The 16,814-nt window shown below is 39.6% G+C and overlaps 1 non-coding gene across 1 annotated transcript; it reads right to left on the bottom strand.

The window, feature by feature from the left end:
• Positions 1-1,312: 1,312 nt before the first annotated feature.
• Positions 1,313-1,419, bottom strand: LOC128132553 (small nucleolar RNA R71). The gene has a single exon (XR_008230598.1). It is a non-coding gene; the product is annotated as a small nucleolar RNA R71 (small nucleolar RNA).
• Positions 1,420-16,814: the final 15,395 nt, after the last annotated feature.

Here is a 16,814-nt window from a genome sequence, read left to right on the forward strand (position 1 = left end):
GAAAGAATTAATCCATTGCACCATTACCTTGAAATCAACCATAGAATCAACTAAGTTGAACTAAACAGAAGTTCCCTTCCGTTTATTGAATCTAGTTAGTATTTTGTTTTCTAGTTTTTAAGTAAGTAATAGTTAGTAAGTCTCTAGTCTTGTAAAACTAGATAAAACCCCTACTTATTACTTAACTTAGATAAAATTAGTTTTTAATTTTAATTTGCCGTTCCCTGTGATCGATACCCTGCTTATTTAACTATACCACAATTGATAGGTTTATTGCCTTTTGTGTGTTATTTGATAATTAAAAATAGGTTTAAAACTAAGTGAGTTTGCACACACCAAGTTCTTGGCTCCGTTGCCGGGGAACGGTTCTAAAAATTAACATTAAATTCTAATTTAATCGATCCTTTGTGTGGGATTTATCTCACACAAAGTTATTTAAGAAGCAATTCAGTAAGTAGAATTAGTTTTAATAAAATTCCGTTTTTAGAGTAACTAGAATATTTTTTTTGCCTTGAACTCGCCGAGCGCACTCGTGCCGACTCGGCGAGTACATCGTTGTTTCAGTTTTAAAATTTTATTTTATTTCTGTTCCTTTTACGCATTTTTCTATTTTGTTTACAGTTGTTTCATGACCCGAGGATCTGATACACCTCTGGTCCCCCCTCTTGAAGACCCGGAATCCGCACTAAGAAAGAGCAAAGGCAAAGCCGTTGGAGAATCCGCTTCTTCAAAGAACTCGCCACTCAAAAACCTCAAGTCCGTTTTCAGCAAGAAGAGCCAATTCAAGAAGAGCAGCAAATCCGGAGCATCCAATGCCTCTTTGACTATTGAAGACCCAATTCAAGAAGATATCGAATACGAGACTGAGGAAGAAGAAGAACCCATATTCGAGCACGACTCCGATTTTGAAGACGATTTAGTCATCACTATGGCTAATATCGATGAAGTCCCCATGGGGGAATGGAAGAAGAGGATGCGCGATGACACCGGCCCGAGACTTGTGCAGCCCACAATTCCCGCAACCGCCACTTTCGAACTAAAAGGCCATATTTTCGCTCAACTCAAGAAGATTCCTTTTTATGGGAAGGATCACGAAGGCGCTTACAAACACTTGGACGAAGTGAATGATGTGGCCGACTACTTCAATGTACCGAATGTCCCCCGCGAGACCCAGCTTCTTCGCATGCTCCCAGTCACGTTCAAAGGAGCTGCAAAGGATTGGCTAAAGTCACTTCCTCCCGGATCAGTCACCACATGGGCCAAGATGAAAGAGGAGTTCATAGATCACTTTTGTACACCCTCCAAAATAGCCAAGCTAAAGAAAGCAATTGCCAACTTCGAGCAACAGCCCGGAGAATCTCTTTATGAAGCATGGGAAAGGTACAAGAGTTTGCTTAGAAATTGCCCACATCACGACCTTAATAGCCAACAAGAGGTCTCCATTTTCTATGATGGAGTCAATGTCACCACAAGGCAATTGCTAGATTCTCAATGTCCACTCACGAAGAAGGCGCCCCTGGTAATCAAGGAGCTAATTGAAGAATTCTCTAAGCACTCTAGAGAATACCACAATCCAAGAAACGAAGTAAGTCGGGGAGTAGTGAACGCGCCAAATGATAGCATAGCGGCGGTGATAGATAAGCTTGATAGTCTTGATAGAAGAATGACAAAAATGGATCAAACAATCCATCATACTATGAGGGTGGGATGTGAAAATTGTAGAGGGCCCCATCTAACAAAGGATTGTGATTTGGATGAGAATGGAAATAAGAAAGCTCAAGTCTTCTATTCAAGTGGCGATCGATACGACGAAAATTGGCGAAAACCTAAGAAGGAATGGCTCCCATACGAAGAGTATAAGAAGGATAAGGAGGAAAAATACAAGCAGAAGGAGAGGGGACTATATCAAAGAGAAGAACCGGTAGAAAAGAAAGCTGATTTGGAAGAAATGTTCACTAGATTCATAGCCGCGTCCGAAAAGAGACACAATTATCACGAGGATGCAATACATGAGACCAGAAACATGCTAAGGAATCAGCAGGCATCCATCCTCAACATTGAGAAATAGCTGGGACAGCTTGCACACCAAGTGAACGAAAGAAGACCGGGTCAACTTCCAAGTAATACCGAAACCAATCCAAGAATGGAGAATGTGAGTGCAGTGACCTCCAGCAAGGAAGAAATATTCACAGATACACTGAGAATCTCCAAAAGGAAGACAGAAAGGGCAGAAGAGTCGGCTCCAGCAAAACCCGATCTGACTCGCCGAGTCCCTCGAGTGGACTCGACGAGTCCATGCGTGAATGATAAAACTGTCAGTCCTTTAAAGCCATATAATCCTCCTTTGCCATACCCAATTAAAGTCATGCCTGCAGAAAAAGATGAAGCATATAGAACCTTCATGAAGCATGTTAAAGCCCTCCAAGTTAATATGCCATTTGTGGAAACGATGCTCCAGACACCAAAATACTTCAACTTGCTAAAAGGTCTTTTTGCTTCTAGGAAAGATTTGGCTGAAGTCGCGGAGATACTATTGGGTGAGCTACCCGAAAAGAAGGGCGATCCGGGGAATATTATAATTCCGTGCCAGTTTGGTAATGAAGTTGTCACCCAAGCATTGACCGACTCGGGTGCAAGCATCAATCTGATGCCTTTCACTTTCTTTAAGAGGTTGAATTTACCGGAGCCAAGACCGGTAAATTTGAAGATCCATTTGGCAGACAAGACAATAATTCATCCACAAGCCATTTGTGAGGATCTCCTTATTAAAGTAGACAAGTTTATATTTCCGGTAGACTTTGATGTGGTTGACATGGAAGAAGACCCCAAAATTCCAATCATTTTGGGGAGATCATTTTTAAACACCGCATGTACCTTAATTGATGTATGCGAGTCTACATTAACATTGAGGGTGGGTGATGAGTCCGTAATATTTAAAGCTTTACCAGAAGCCAAGCAAGAAGAGGAAAGAAAAGAAAACATCTCATTTATCCATTTGGATGATGAGATATTACAAAAAGAACTTGAACTTTTGCAAAAAGAAGATACTACCAAGTTTCTGCTACATTCTAGAGAGGATGGAGATGCTAACAAGGACTTGGAGGAGTTAGAAAAGCTACTGGAAGAAGCCGACTCAGAAAACACCCAAGAAATGGTGGAATACGATCAGACTCGCCGAGTCACTTTACTGGACTCGATGAGTCCAGTCGAATTTGATAATAACTTGGACGGTTTGGATCTGCTGGTTGCTAGTCCTCTGTATAATCTGGATTTGGAAATTTTTCCTCATTCTTTAGGAGAACAAACAAAAAAAAAAGACATGGATACGGAAGTTCAACATGCCTATATAGCATGTCTTAATGCAATTACACTTGAAGATGGGGTGAGCACATAGAAAGAAGAGGAGGCAAAAGAAAGGAGGGTGGAAGCTGATCAACCATTCATTACCAAACCAATAGCACGTACCTTCATAAAATATGATGTAATTCAGTTTGAAGGAAAAGAAGTTCAAAAGAAGGTGAAAACGAATGGGGTGAAGAAGAAAAAGAGGAGAATGGAAGCCCAAGCAGCTAAGGATGATGCTGTGAAAAAGAAGAGAGAGGAAGCAAAACAGGCTTACAAAAAGAAGATTCACGCTTACAAAACGAAGTACAAACCACAAAAGACTAGGCGTGCATTCTCGATGCTGGAAGACGACGAGACGTAGACGGGAAGGAGTCCATCTAACGACTCCTTAAAAAGAAGCGCTTGGCGGGAGGCAACCCGTTGTTTAGAGTTTGCTTTCTTTTACCTTTTTGAGTTTTGTTTGAAATTTTTGTTTTTTTAGAATTTTAATCTTCCAAATCATCGGACAAGTCTGCTTGAGAGTGCGTATGGACTAAGTGTGGGGTGAAATAAATTTTCTTTTCTTAATAAATGACAAGAATTTTAAAAAAAAATTGAATTGTTTGCAAGAGACTCGCCGAGTCTGCCCATGACTCGACGAGTACATATAGATTTCAGAAAAAATGGTATCGCGACCAGACTCGCCGAGTCTGACCCCGACTCGACAAGTCGGTATTATTTACAGAAAAAAAAATATTGAAATTACTTTTACAACCGGTAACTAGGGTTTTAACCCTAATGAATCAATTTCTTTTTCACATACACTCGCCGTGCGCCTCTCCCTCAATTTTCTCTCAAGCATTCAAGTGTTCCTCTTCCATTATTCTTCAAATTTTTCGAGTTTCATCACAAAAGGTAACGAATTTCTTCCTCTTTTCTGTTAAAAGTATGCTTCTAAGACTATCTATGATGGAAATTGCATAGAAAAAAACCGATTTTGAAAAATATTAAATTTCTAGGGTTTCAATTTTTCATGAATTATGATGTTTTGCATGTTTATTCTTGCCTAAATACCTTATATACATGTGTCTAGACAAAACCCTTGAAGAAATTTTGAGATTTCCTGGTCCAATTTAGACCGACCCGCCGACTGACTCGTGCAGTTCTTGCGACTCGCCGAGTCGTACATGGACTCGACGAGTCGAGTCGGGAAACATGCGCATGACGTTTTTTTTAATTATACTCTATGTTTCTGGGTTTTGTATCTTTGTTTTGCAGAAAGAATGTTCAGCAGGGGACAAAGTCCTGGGGGACACCAAGGTGGCTTTCCTTGGTTGAATTTCCCACAAATTGAGTCCGCTTCAACAATGTGGAAGTGGAAGAAGAAGTTAGCCGACATAAGGAAGAAGGAAATATACGTGCCCAATAGGATAGATTGGGATTGGTTGCAGGGAGTACGCTATGAAGAGGAGTTAGCTCCGTATCTTTTAAAGGAGTTTACCCACGAAGGAGAAACAATGATTTGTGATGGGTGGAGTCGAGTCTTTCGAATTCAAGAGCCGGTGTATTTGGAGCTATGCCTAGAGTTCTTCTCCACAGTATCTTTCACAGGGGGAGTGGATTGTTATCACCCAACAAGTTTCAGTTTCTGTCTTGGGGGTGAATTTCATCAATGTTCCGTGCTCGACCTTTCCTGTCGATTGGGAATTTATGACCAGCCCTTGGTCTCAACAGCTGTTTTTCGGGCCTTTATGGAGCAATCCCACATGGTGTTTCCCGATGGAGTTACGAGCACGGGGTGGTGGAACACGATTGGCAACAAAGTTTATATTCCGAAATCGGCACAAGAGGGGAACATCCGATCACCTACGCACCGCCTTATTCATCGTCTCATTTCATCCGCTATTAACCAAAGGAAGGATGATGACAAGGTTTCTAACCTTGATGTCTTCTATTTATGGAGCATTATTACACCCGACATTTTTTGAAATATTCCATGGTGTTTGGCTTCATATCTATCGGAGGGTGCGGTTAAGGATCGCAAAACTTCTCGAATCAATGGTAGTATGTTTGTCACTCGGCTAGCCAACTCGTTTGGGTTGATGACCCGTGGTGCATGGAACTTTATGACGATGATTCCTACACCTCCATTCAATCCAATTCTTTTCCGGCGGGCCAGGATTATTGAAGACTATGGTGGTGGTCATTATTCTATCCCGCATGATGATCCGGTAGTTGGTCCTGAAGCACCAGGAAGGAGGGTCCGATCGAGGAGGGAGCGGGATGTGGAGGAAGAGCCGCCGGTGATTCCGGTTGATAATGAAGAGGTACCAATGGATTGGTACAATGTGGAGATGAGGCGGGTACAAGATCAAATGGCGCGGGGCATTAATTTTAGCAATCAATCACATATCCGGCTTTTCGATCACTTCAACATACCGCATATTGATGGCGGTAACTTTCCTTACATTCCATCGTGGGACGAGGTGATTAGTGCAAGAAGGAGTGGTGCGGGAGGAAGTGGAACAGCAGCGGATCATGACGAGGAGGAGGATTAATTTCTTTGCGTTTTTATTAAACAATTTTCAATTTTCAATTTTTATTTTTTTTTTATGTTTTGTGTTTTTTGTTAGTTTGAATGTGTTAAGACTTTTTACTGTTTTGTTTAAGGTGTGTTTGCTTGATTATTTTTCAGAATTGAATTAGGAATGCTTGCATAGGAGGGTTAAAGTTATAGAGTCAAAAAGGGTTATAAGAGTGATAGAGAGTCAAGAAAGGGAAGCATTAGAGTCAAGGTATCGAGTCCGGTCCTTAGGGACATGAGCGAGTGAGTCCAGAAGTGAGGAGAAAGTTTTGAAGATTTATTGGAGGCTGGAACAAATGCAGAATTCCAAATTTTTTTTCGTCCAGCGGTCTACTCGTCGAGTGCACTAAACTGACTCGACGAGTCGCCTTGTATTCTAAAACATATGAAGATGTTCGCGCTTATACTCGACGAGTCACATATATGACTCAACGAGTCATTCATTTTTAACCGAAGGGGACTGCTGATTTGATGCTGATAAGAGTACCACTTGACCATTTATTCTTCCTATATTGATTCCTGAAGATCTTATATTGTTTTTCCGCGTATTTGGAGCGACCCACACGAGATTTTGACACCCAAGACATGGATGAGATGTTCCCATGTCTAAAGTCAATTGAAGTTGGAGCTAAAATGAAAGTGACCAACCTATCGATTGCTATCCCAGGGGAGTTTGTTCCAATTCCCTCTTTATTCTCTTTTTAGGTTTTTATCATGCATAATATGCAAAGAGGGCATTGCATAAAATAAGTGTGGGGTAGGGGGTTGGTTACATATTAGAAAATTTAGAATCTTAATTTAGACTAATTTTAAAAATTTGTTGCATACTAAAAAAATATTACTTAGGATTTAATTTAGGAAATTTTGGTAAAAGTAAAATTAGGATTCCATGTTAGAATTGTGTTGATAATTGCATGAAGACCCAAATGTTTAGCTGAGCCTATATACATTCTAGTGCATCTGTGGCTTCCTTATTCCAGTGAAATCATGGGACAAAAACACGACCTTGCTCAGCCCGAGGGATGCAATATGTTTAGCAGCCTAAACCTGAAATGTATCCAGGAAGATTGTTATCGTTAGCCAATAAAGGTTGAGATTGAGCGCCCCTGCTTAAGCATGTACGGATTTGAGTGAAAAAAGTGAGGTACATGTAAGAAAAAAAAAGGAGAGAATTACAAGAAAAGTTGTAAGAATTTTGGAGCATCAAAGTCAAAAATGAAATTAGAAGATCAAAATTCCAAGAAGTTCAAAAAAGTTGAAGATACCAACAATCAAACAATAAAGGTGGTGATTTCAAAGAGATCAAAGATCAAATTATCAAGGAAGTGAAGAATATAAAAGAGCTCCATAGTGGTATCGAAAAGTGTAATTCTAGATTATGTATGCTTGGGTTTCTCAATTAAAAACACCTTGAGGGTAAGAGGTTTTCTCCGGATGGATTCGGAGGGTTGCATAAAATGAGCATAGTTCAGGGTGAGTGAGCGAATGTTTATGAGGATTGTGAGTATTTGGAGTATGGGAGGTTCTTAGGAAAAATTTAGTTTTGATATGTGCAAGCAAAAGTCAAGTGTGGGGTATTTTGATATGTGCATATTTAGTTCATATTAAGTATAGATTTTTATTCATTTATTAGCTAAATTATTGCATTTTATGGACAAAAGGTACTTAAAAGTGTTTGAATTATATTTTCAGTCCAAAAATGAAGCTCGGAAGCAGGAGAAGCGGTTGAGAGATCAAGAATGGAACAAAGAAGAAAAACACCAAAAATAACACCTACTCGGCGAGTCCGATCGAAGAATCGAGAAGATAATGACTCGGGATCCCAGAGACTTATCACAATACGGGGACTGAGAGATGGACTCGACGAGTCAATTCGTATATATAAAGATAACTCCTCAGAACGATAGAGAAGAATTCTGGAACGATTCAGAAGAGTTTATCTGTGATTGAGAAGGCAGAAAAACCCTAGAAGACGACGAGAGAAGCTAGAATTCAATCCCGAAGAATAATTGAGGCAAAATTTCATCATTCCACTTATTCTTTTGTTTTATCATTATGGTTAAACAATTTGACTTTGTTTGTTTGCTGTTATTTACTTCAATTATGAGCTAAAACCTTTAGACTCCTGTTTGGGGATACAAAGTTGACAATATGGTTTGATTGATTGGTAGGATTAATTCTAAGTTGGTGAATTTTTGTTATTTTAGCTTGCTAAAGAACCTTGTGTGTGAATAATAATTAATTTTCTGTTAATAGGAAGATAATTGATTAGCATGAACATCTATTGATTATTAACCTCATATGCTATGTGATCACTATGCCATATGTCTAGGATTAATGAATATGAAACTAGAATTAATAAGAAAATTGAGTAAATTCATTTGCAAGCTTGTAAGATGACCATCAAACAAGAAGTTAATTAAATAAATTAGTTAACTATTGCAAGTCTAAATTAACCCGAATAATTAATCTAGTAAATCTAATTAAATTAGACAACTGGCCACTGTTTAAGTTAGTTTATTTGCTAAGGATTAGTGTAGTGAATGCAAATCTAATCACTTGAATCGGTAACCAACGAAAGAATTAATCCATTGCACCATTACCTTGAAATCAACCATAGAATCAACTAAGTTGAACTAAACAGAAGTTCCCTTCCATTTATTGAATCTAGTTAGTATTTTGTTTTCTAGTTTTTAAGTAAGTAATAGTTAGTAAGTTTCTAGTCTTGTAAAAGTAGATAAAACCCTTACTTATTAATTAACTTAGTAAAATTAGTTTTTAATTTTAATTTGCCGTTCCCTGTGATCGATACCCTGCTTATTTAACTATACCACAATTGATAGGTTCACTGCCTTTTGTGTGTTATTTGATAATTAAAAGTAGGTTTAAAACTAAGTGAGTTTGCACACACCACCGGTATTATCCAAAGGGGAGTCATCAGACTCATCCGAAGTACGCCCAGCCTACAGCGAAGCATGACATGCCTCGCACTCGAGTTCTTCGGATGACGCATGCAGTGACGAATTCAGTCGCGTATGCCCCGCGTACGGCTATACGCCCAACGTACTGCGAGGTTTCAGCCTCCTATAAATAGGATGTGAGGGTTTCGGTCATTCTTGCTCATTTCCTCTCTTTTTCGTGCCGAAGCTCTGCGTGTAAACCCCCGAAGCCATCCCGACACCCTGGATCTTATTTCCAAGTTAAGAAAGAAGTTTTACGCTCCCGGGATCCCGAGAAGTGCGATTCTCGAGCCGAAGCTCTGCCCGCGAGGAGTTCGATTTTTGTGAAGATCTTCCAGATCTACGGAGAAACACTACTTCTGCAAGCCGTAGTGTTGTCCGATCATTTTTTGATCAAGTGAGTGTGTGGTTACTTTCTTCTAACGCATAATTATGTAGTATCTTATATAAAATACGTGTTTTGCGTATATTTTGTTGTTATATGTGTGAATGTATATTCAGTCTCTTCTATCTCATAGATCTGATTTACTCTCTATGAAATACGTGTTATGTGTGTGTGACTCATCTGTTATGTGGAATATGTATTGATTAAAGCATGCTATACAGGTTTTAAAATATGTATAAAAATGTATATTTTTATCTACTAATATGTTGGGTAGAACATGGGTAGATAGTTGGTGTGTAATAAACAGATGAGAGGCCTCAATGTTGTTTTTGATTCAGTCATCTAGCGGAGTTTAGATGACGACCATGGACTTTTTAGACAGTCTAGTGGAACGCTAGCAGGCTCATAACCTGTAGGTGTTAATGAACTTGGGTGTTCTTTTGCTGTACTCCATCCCCCTCATGGTTGCCTTATTTGACTTATATTGCTGAGGAACCCCCGAATCATGTGTTGTCGCCCCGATGAAATATTCATAGACTAGGTCCCTTATGTTAGTTGTCTTAGGGACGTAAAGTGAGAATAACGGGAATGGGTAATTGGGTTACTGTTGGTTGGTGGAATTAAATATAATTATTTATTGTGGGTTGAAAACCTTATATGCTCACCAGGCTCTCAAGCCTGACCCACTCAACTTTATTTGTATTACAGGAAGTGGTGCAATGGCATAAGATGGATGAATCATCAATTTGTTTTGTTTACAAGTCTGTATATGTATATATTTGTTGAACGACTTGTAATGTTATCGTTTATGCTTTATGGTCTGTATCAGAACATGACATCCCGAGTTTTGATTATATAATGAAAACACATTTCTTTATGAAGTGCTTTGGTAAATATTATTTTATCATACTTTATTTTTGGGAACAAATTCCGCAACTCTTTCAAATCAAAAGGATTTACTCTGAAATTATTTTAAAAGCATAAATGAAAATCGGTCTTTTCTGACCGAGATTTTGGGGATGTCATAGTTGGTATCAGAGCATTAGTTTAAGCGAACTAGGAATTTATAGGGTTTCTAGACTTAAACTTAGAATGCTAAGTGAGATTTTGAGATATGTGTCTGTTATGTTTTAGACACAAGCACTAGTTTATTTTAAGAAAGTTGCCTAAAATGCTTTTATGTGCTAAATGTTATATGTTGCCATATATGATATTATTTGTTCGGATCTATGGTCTGTTGCCGACCGGATCTAGAAACCTTACGTGTGTAGGATTCTAAGCGTACGTCTACGACTTTAGAACTAGCATGTAAACGTTTCAGAGTGATAAGGGTGATTTGAATATCTATCGTAAATGAGGATCTAATTTCACCTTATTCGGTGTATAGATCAAAAATGGTGAGAATAAGAAGTGGAGTTGGAAATGCTGATGAAAACAGGAATCAACCACTAGTGATTCAGCAAATACCTGTTGTAGCAGCAGCACCTGAGCCAATGACCATGGCTGGTGTGCAAACGATGATTCAAACAATGTTGGATCGTCAGATGGATGAAACTAGGCGGTTGCTTCAACAGAATCGTGAAGAACTGTCAATTCAAGTGGAAGAGCCTGATTTAAATGAAGGGCACTCTGAAGGTGGAAACTTCAGTGGGTCTTTTGGTCAAGCCAACCCACCGATAGTTAGGCAAAACAACCATCATGGAAGGAATGATGGAATGGGATGCAAGTACAAGGACTTTCTAACTTGCAAACCATCGACCTTCACTGGAAAGGAGGACCCGATCGGAGTGATGGATTGGATCTCCGAAATGGAGTTAGCATTCATGACTTGTGGCTGCAGAGGCAAGTTGCAGACTATCTCTGCAGTGCGTCAGTTCCGAGGTGGAGCCGTTCGTTGGTGGAACACTCTAGGGAAGACTTTAAGCCCTAATGAGCCACTGCAATTGTCATGGGCAGAGTTCTTGGAGCAGTTCAAGCGCAAGTTCTGCTCGGCTCAAAATTTGTTGGAGTTGGAGAATAAGTTTCTGACATTGACGAAAGGCAGCATGTCAGTTGATGAATACACCAACAACTTTACCGATAAGATGGAGTTTGCCTTGCGTATCGTTCCAAACGAGCTGACAAAGGTGGAGCGGTATGCGAAGGGACTCCCATGGGAGTATGAGGTGCTAGTACGACAGGCACATACTCTAGAGGCAGCTATCTGGGTTGCCAAGTCTGTTGAGAACATGATTAAGGGGAGAACCACAAACAAGGTTGAGGTTGGTGAGAAGAGAAAGTTTGAGGGAACATCTAGTTCCGATAAGAAAAGCAAATTTTTGAAATCTGATTCAAAAAACTTTGGTGAAGGAAAAGGAGGCGAAGCGAAATGGTGTGATAAGTGCAAGAAGAAGCACTTTGGAAAATGTAATGAGGATATAACCTGCTACAAGTGCGGAAAAATTGGGCATTTTGCCAATGAGTGTCCGAACAACAAAAGGATGTGTTTTGGTTGTAATGAAGAGGGGCACATTTTGAAAGACTGTCCGAAGAAGAAGGAGGCAGCTAAGCCCAACATTCCACCAAAGCCGAAGGCGAGAGCCTTCCAGATGACACTTGAGACTGCGAAAGATGAAGCTGATGTCGCTTCAGGTACCTTTCTCGTAAACGAATTACCTGCTCAAATTTTGTTTGATTCTGGAGCCAACTACTCCTTTATTTCGCATGAGTTTGGTAGAAAACTAGCTTGCCTGTTGATAGACTAGATAATGCTTTATTAGTCGAAGTTGCTAGTGGCAAGTTTGTACCCGTTAGCCATCGTATGAAAAACATCTTAATCGACCTTAATGGGAATAAGTTTCACGAGGAATTATTACCTATCGACCTTAATGGTTTCGACATCGTTTTGGGAATGGATTGGCTTAGCGCCAATGATGCCGGAATTTTATGCAAGAAGAAGATAGTTAAAATAAACTCGCCTGGGAAAATTTCGTTTATGGTGTATGGGGACAAATGCCGAGTAAATTCTGGAATCATTTCCCTAATGAAAGCCAGAAAGTGTTTGACCAAGGGGTGTACATCATATTTAGCATTCGTGATCGATGCTAAGAAGGAAAAGAATGTGATGCAGAGTATACCAGTGGTGTGTGAGTATCCGGAAGTATTTCCCGAAGATCTTCCTGGATTACCACCTGATAGACAAGTGGAATTCAGAATTGACTTGTTACCAGCAACCACGCCAATAGCAAAAGCACCTTAACGATTGGCACCGACGGAGATGAAGGAGCTGATGATGCAACTTCAGGAGTTATTGGACAAAGGTTTCATTAGACCTAGTTCATCACCCTGGGGAGCTCCGGTGTTATTCGTGAAGAAGAAAGATGGAAGTATGAGAATGTGCATCGATTACAGAGAGCTGAACAAGGCAACAATAAAGAATAGATACCCATTGCCGAGGATTGATGACCTATTTGATCAATTGCAAGGTTCGAGCTATTTCTCGAAGATCGATCTAAGGTCAGGATATCATCAGCTAAAAGTAAGAGAGCAAGATATCGAGAAGACTGCATTCAGAACTAGATATGGCAGCGGTAGTTTTCGTTTTGAAAATATGGAGGCATTACCTCTATGGCACGAAGTGTAAACTTTTCACTGATCATAAGAGTCTCCAATATCTCTTTAATCAGAAAGAATTGAATATGAGGCAACGACGCTGGTTAGAGTTACTCAAGGAGTACGACTATGAGATACTTTACCATCCCGGTAAAGCTAATGTTGTTGCTGATGCTCTTAGTCGGAAAGTCAATGTTGAGAGAAAAAGGCCAAGAGCGTTGAGAATAGAAGTTGTCTCAATAATTGTGGAGAGTATAAAGAAAACTCAAGAAGATGCTTTAGAGAAGAATAACCGAAAGGAGGAATGCTTGGGTAAAACGTTAATGTTCAGTATAAACGGTCATGGACTGAAGGTATTCCAAGATCGTATTTGGGTACCTAAGTCAAAAGGGATAAGAGATCTTCTGATGGAAGAAGCTCACAAAACCATGTATTCGATTCATCCTGGTAGCACTAAAATGTATAGGGACCTGAAACCCTACTACTGGTGGCCGACGATGAAGCTTGATGTTGCAAAGTATGTGGCCGAGTGTGTGACTTGTATGAGAGTCAAGACACAACATCAGAAACCATACGGGAGTTTAGAACCTTTACCTGTGCCTATGGGTAAATGGGAAGACATTGCTATGGATTTTGTCACTAACCTGTCCAGAATAAAAAGTGGTCACGACATGATTTGGGTGGTCGTTGATCGATTCACTAAGAGTGTGCATTTCATAGCAGCCAATGAGAAATGGTCTATGGAAAAGCTTGCAAATTCTTACGTGAAGGAAATTGTGAGGCTTCACAGTGTTCCGTTAACGATTGTGTCAGATCGTGACAGCCGTTTCACCTCAAGGTTTTGGAAAAGTCTACAAGAGGAAATGGGTACCAAGTTGTGTTTAAGTACAGCTTACCATCCACAGACTGATGGTCAGAGTGAAAGAACAATACAAACACTTGAAGATATGCTGAGAGCATGTACCCTAGAATTCCTAGGTAACTGGGATGAACATTTACCTTTGGTAGAATTTTCCTACAATAATAGTTTCCACTCGAGCATAAAGATGGCACCTTATCAAGCTTTGTACGGACAAAAGTGTCGTACGCCGTCTTGTTGGCTTGAGGCTAGGAAAAAGCAGTTTATGGGTCCCGAGATGGTCCATCAAACCGCTAAAAAGTTGAAAATAATTAAAGAAAGAATGTTAGCAGCTCAGGATCGTCAAAAGAGCTATGCTAACAAGAAGCGAAGACCGATGACTTTTGAAGTTGGAGATTCGGTTTTGCTTAAAGTCTCGCCGTGGAAGGGGCTTATAAGATTTGGTAAAAGGGGAAAGTTGAGTCCAAGGTTTATTGGACCGTTTAAAGTTCTTCAAAGGGTTAGGAACTGTAACGTCTGTGTTTCCGGGCTTGCTATTTGTAGCAATATAATAGTCTAGGTTAACCTTTGTAACCCGTTTTGAAATAATAAGATTGTATTATTTGAGTATTATGTGTTTTGTGCTTAATTGCTTAATTATGTGGTTTGATTAATTAAGAATAAAAATAAGCGTCAAAATTTAAGTGTAAAATAAACTTAATAACTTTGATTTATCTTGTAGTAGTTGAAACGAGGTTTCCGAATATATATAGAACGCCCAAATATGACTTCGTATGAGGAAGTTATGATTTATCGAAGTTCCGGCTTAGCGGCATGCAGCCTGAAATACTCGATTTGAGATCGAGCAGTTTTTAGCCGAAGCAATCTAAATGAGAATCGAAGATCTCATTGTTGGTATTGAAGCGATAAAAAGTTAGGCGAGAACGGACGTCAAACGAAGAAGTTATGAATTTATAACGAAAGTTTCTGTCACGGCCTATTAAAAATAATTAATAAAAATAAATTCAAAATTAGCCAACGGAGTCTAAACGAAAGTCGTAGAGCGTGGTCTCACCTTTCCGTGGATATAAAGAACGTCGAAAATGAAGTTCGTATGAAGAAGTTATGAATTTCCGAAGTTTATTAATCATTTTGTATTTATATTTAATTCAAAATCGGAAACCTTATCCGAAGACGAGTCACCGGTGTGATCCGGAGTACGCCCCCGCGTACGAGGTTACGCTACCGCGTACTCCGATAGTGTCGACACTTCGGATGACGCATGCAATGACGATTTCGGAAGCAGTACGCGCTGCGTACTGCAGTACGCCCCGCGTACTCCGAGGCTCCAGCCTCTATATAAAGGATCCGAAGACAGCCATATTTCTTGTTCATTTCTTCTCTTCTCTCTAGTCTTTTGCGTCGTTTTTCGTGCCGAAGCTACCCCGAAGCCTCGGTATCATACTCTAGCCCCGAGGCAAGTCCCGAGACCCCGAAGATCCCGAGAAGTGCGGTTCCCGAGTCGAAGCTCTGCCCGCGAGAAGTTCGATTTTCGAGGAGATCTTCCAGATTTGCTGAGGAATACTACTTCTATAAGCCGTAGTGCTGTCCGATCGTCTTCTGATCAAGTGAGTGTATACTAACTTTCTTAAACACAATAATAATACGAGTTTGGTTCGAGTGTATTAATTATATTGTTGTTTATAAGTATGAGTGTGTAGTTATTTTCTTTCTAATACAATAATACGAAGTATTTTATATAAAAATACGTGCTATGTGTATATACTTGGTTGTGTTATGTGTGAATGTGTATTCACTCTCTTCTATCTTAATGATCTGCTTATTTCTTTATGAAATATGTGTTATGTGTGTGTGTGCCTCATCTGTTTTGTGATATATGTGTTGATTAAAGCATGCTATACAGGTTTTCTTTAAACTATGTATACAAATGTATATTTTTATCTACTAATATGTTGGGTAGAACATGGGTAGACAGTTGGTGTGTAATAAACAGATGAGAGGCCTCGTTGTTGTTTGATTGAGTTATCTAGCGGAGTTTAGATGACGACCACTGGCTATTCTAGACAGTCTTGTGGAAACATTAGCAGGTTCGCCACCTGTAGGTGTTAATGAACTTGGGTGTTCATTCGCTGTACTCCATCCCACTCATGGTTGCCTTATTTGACTTATATTGCTGAGGTACCCCCGAAGCATGTGTTGTCGCCCCGATGAAATATTCTTAGACTAGGTCCCTTATGTTAGTTGAATTAGGGACATTAAAGTGAGAATAACGGGAATGGGTAATTGGGTTATTGTTGGTTGGTGAAAATTAAATATGATATTTATTGTGGGTTGAAAACCCTATATGCTCACCAGGCTCCCAAGCCTGACCCACTCAGTTTTAAATTGTATTACAGGAAGTGGCGGAAGGGCATGAGATGGATGATCCATCAAGTTGTTTTGTTTACAAGTCTGCATATGTTTATATTTGTTATATGACTTCTAATGTATTCGTTTATGCCTATTGGTCTGTATCGGAACATGACACCCCGAGTTTTGATTATAATGAAAATACATTTCTTTTATGAAATGCTTCGGTAAACATTGTTTTATCATGTTTTGTTTTTGGGAACAAATTCCGCAACTCTTTCAAATCAAAAGGATTTACTCTGAAAATATTTAAAAGCATAAATGAAAATCGGTCTTTTCTGGCCGAGATTTTAGGGATGTCACAGTAACCAAGCTTACAAGCTCGAATTACCCGAAGAACTGAATGGAATTCACAACACTTTTCATGTGTGTTATTTGAGGAAGTTCACGGGAGAAGTTCCCGATATAATTCCAATTTCTGAATTGAAAATTGATGAAAACAAGAGGTTAATTGAAGAACCAGAGGCAATTGTTGATCGAAAGACTAAGAAGCTTCGACACAAGATGGTCGAATTAGTGCTTGTTCATTGGAAACATTCGAATGGGCCAAATCTCACCTGGGAAACAAAGAATGACATGTTGAGTCGCTATCCGCGTTTGTTTGTTGATGTGTGATTCCGGGGACGAAATCATCTTAAGGGGAGAGAATTCTAACACCCGCGTTTCCAGGCTAGGTATTATCATTGATGTAATAGTCTAGGT

Source organism: Lactuca sativa, chromosome 2 (assembly GCF_002870075.4).
Source record: "Lactuca sativa cultivar Salinas chromosome 2, Lsat_Salinas_v11, whole genome shotgun sequence".
Taxonomy (NCBI): Eukaryota; Viridiplantae; Streptophyta; class Magnoliopsida; order Asterales; family Asteraceae; genus Lactuca; species Lactuca sativa.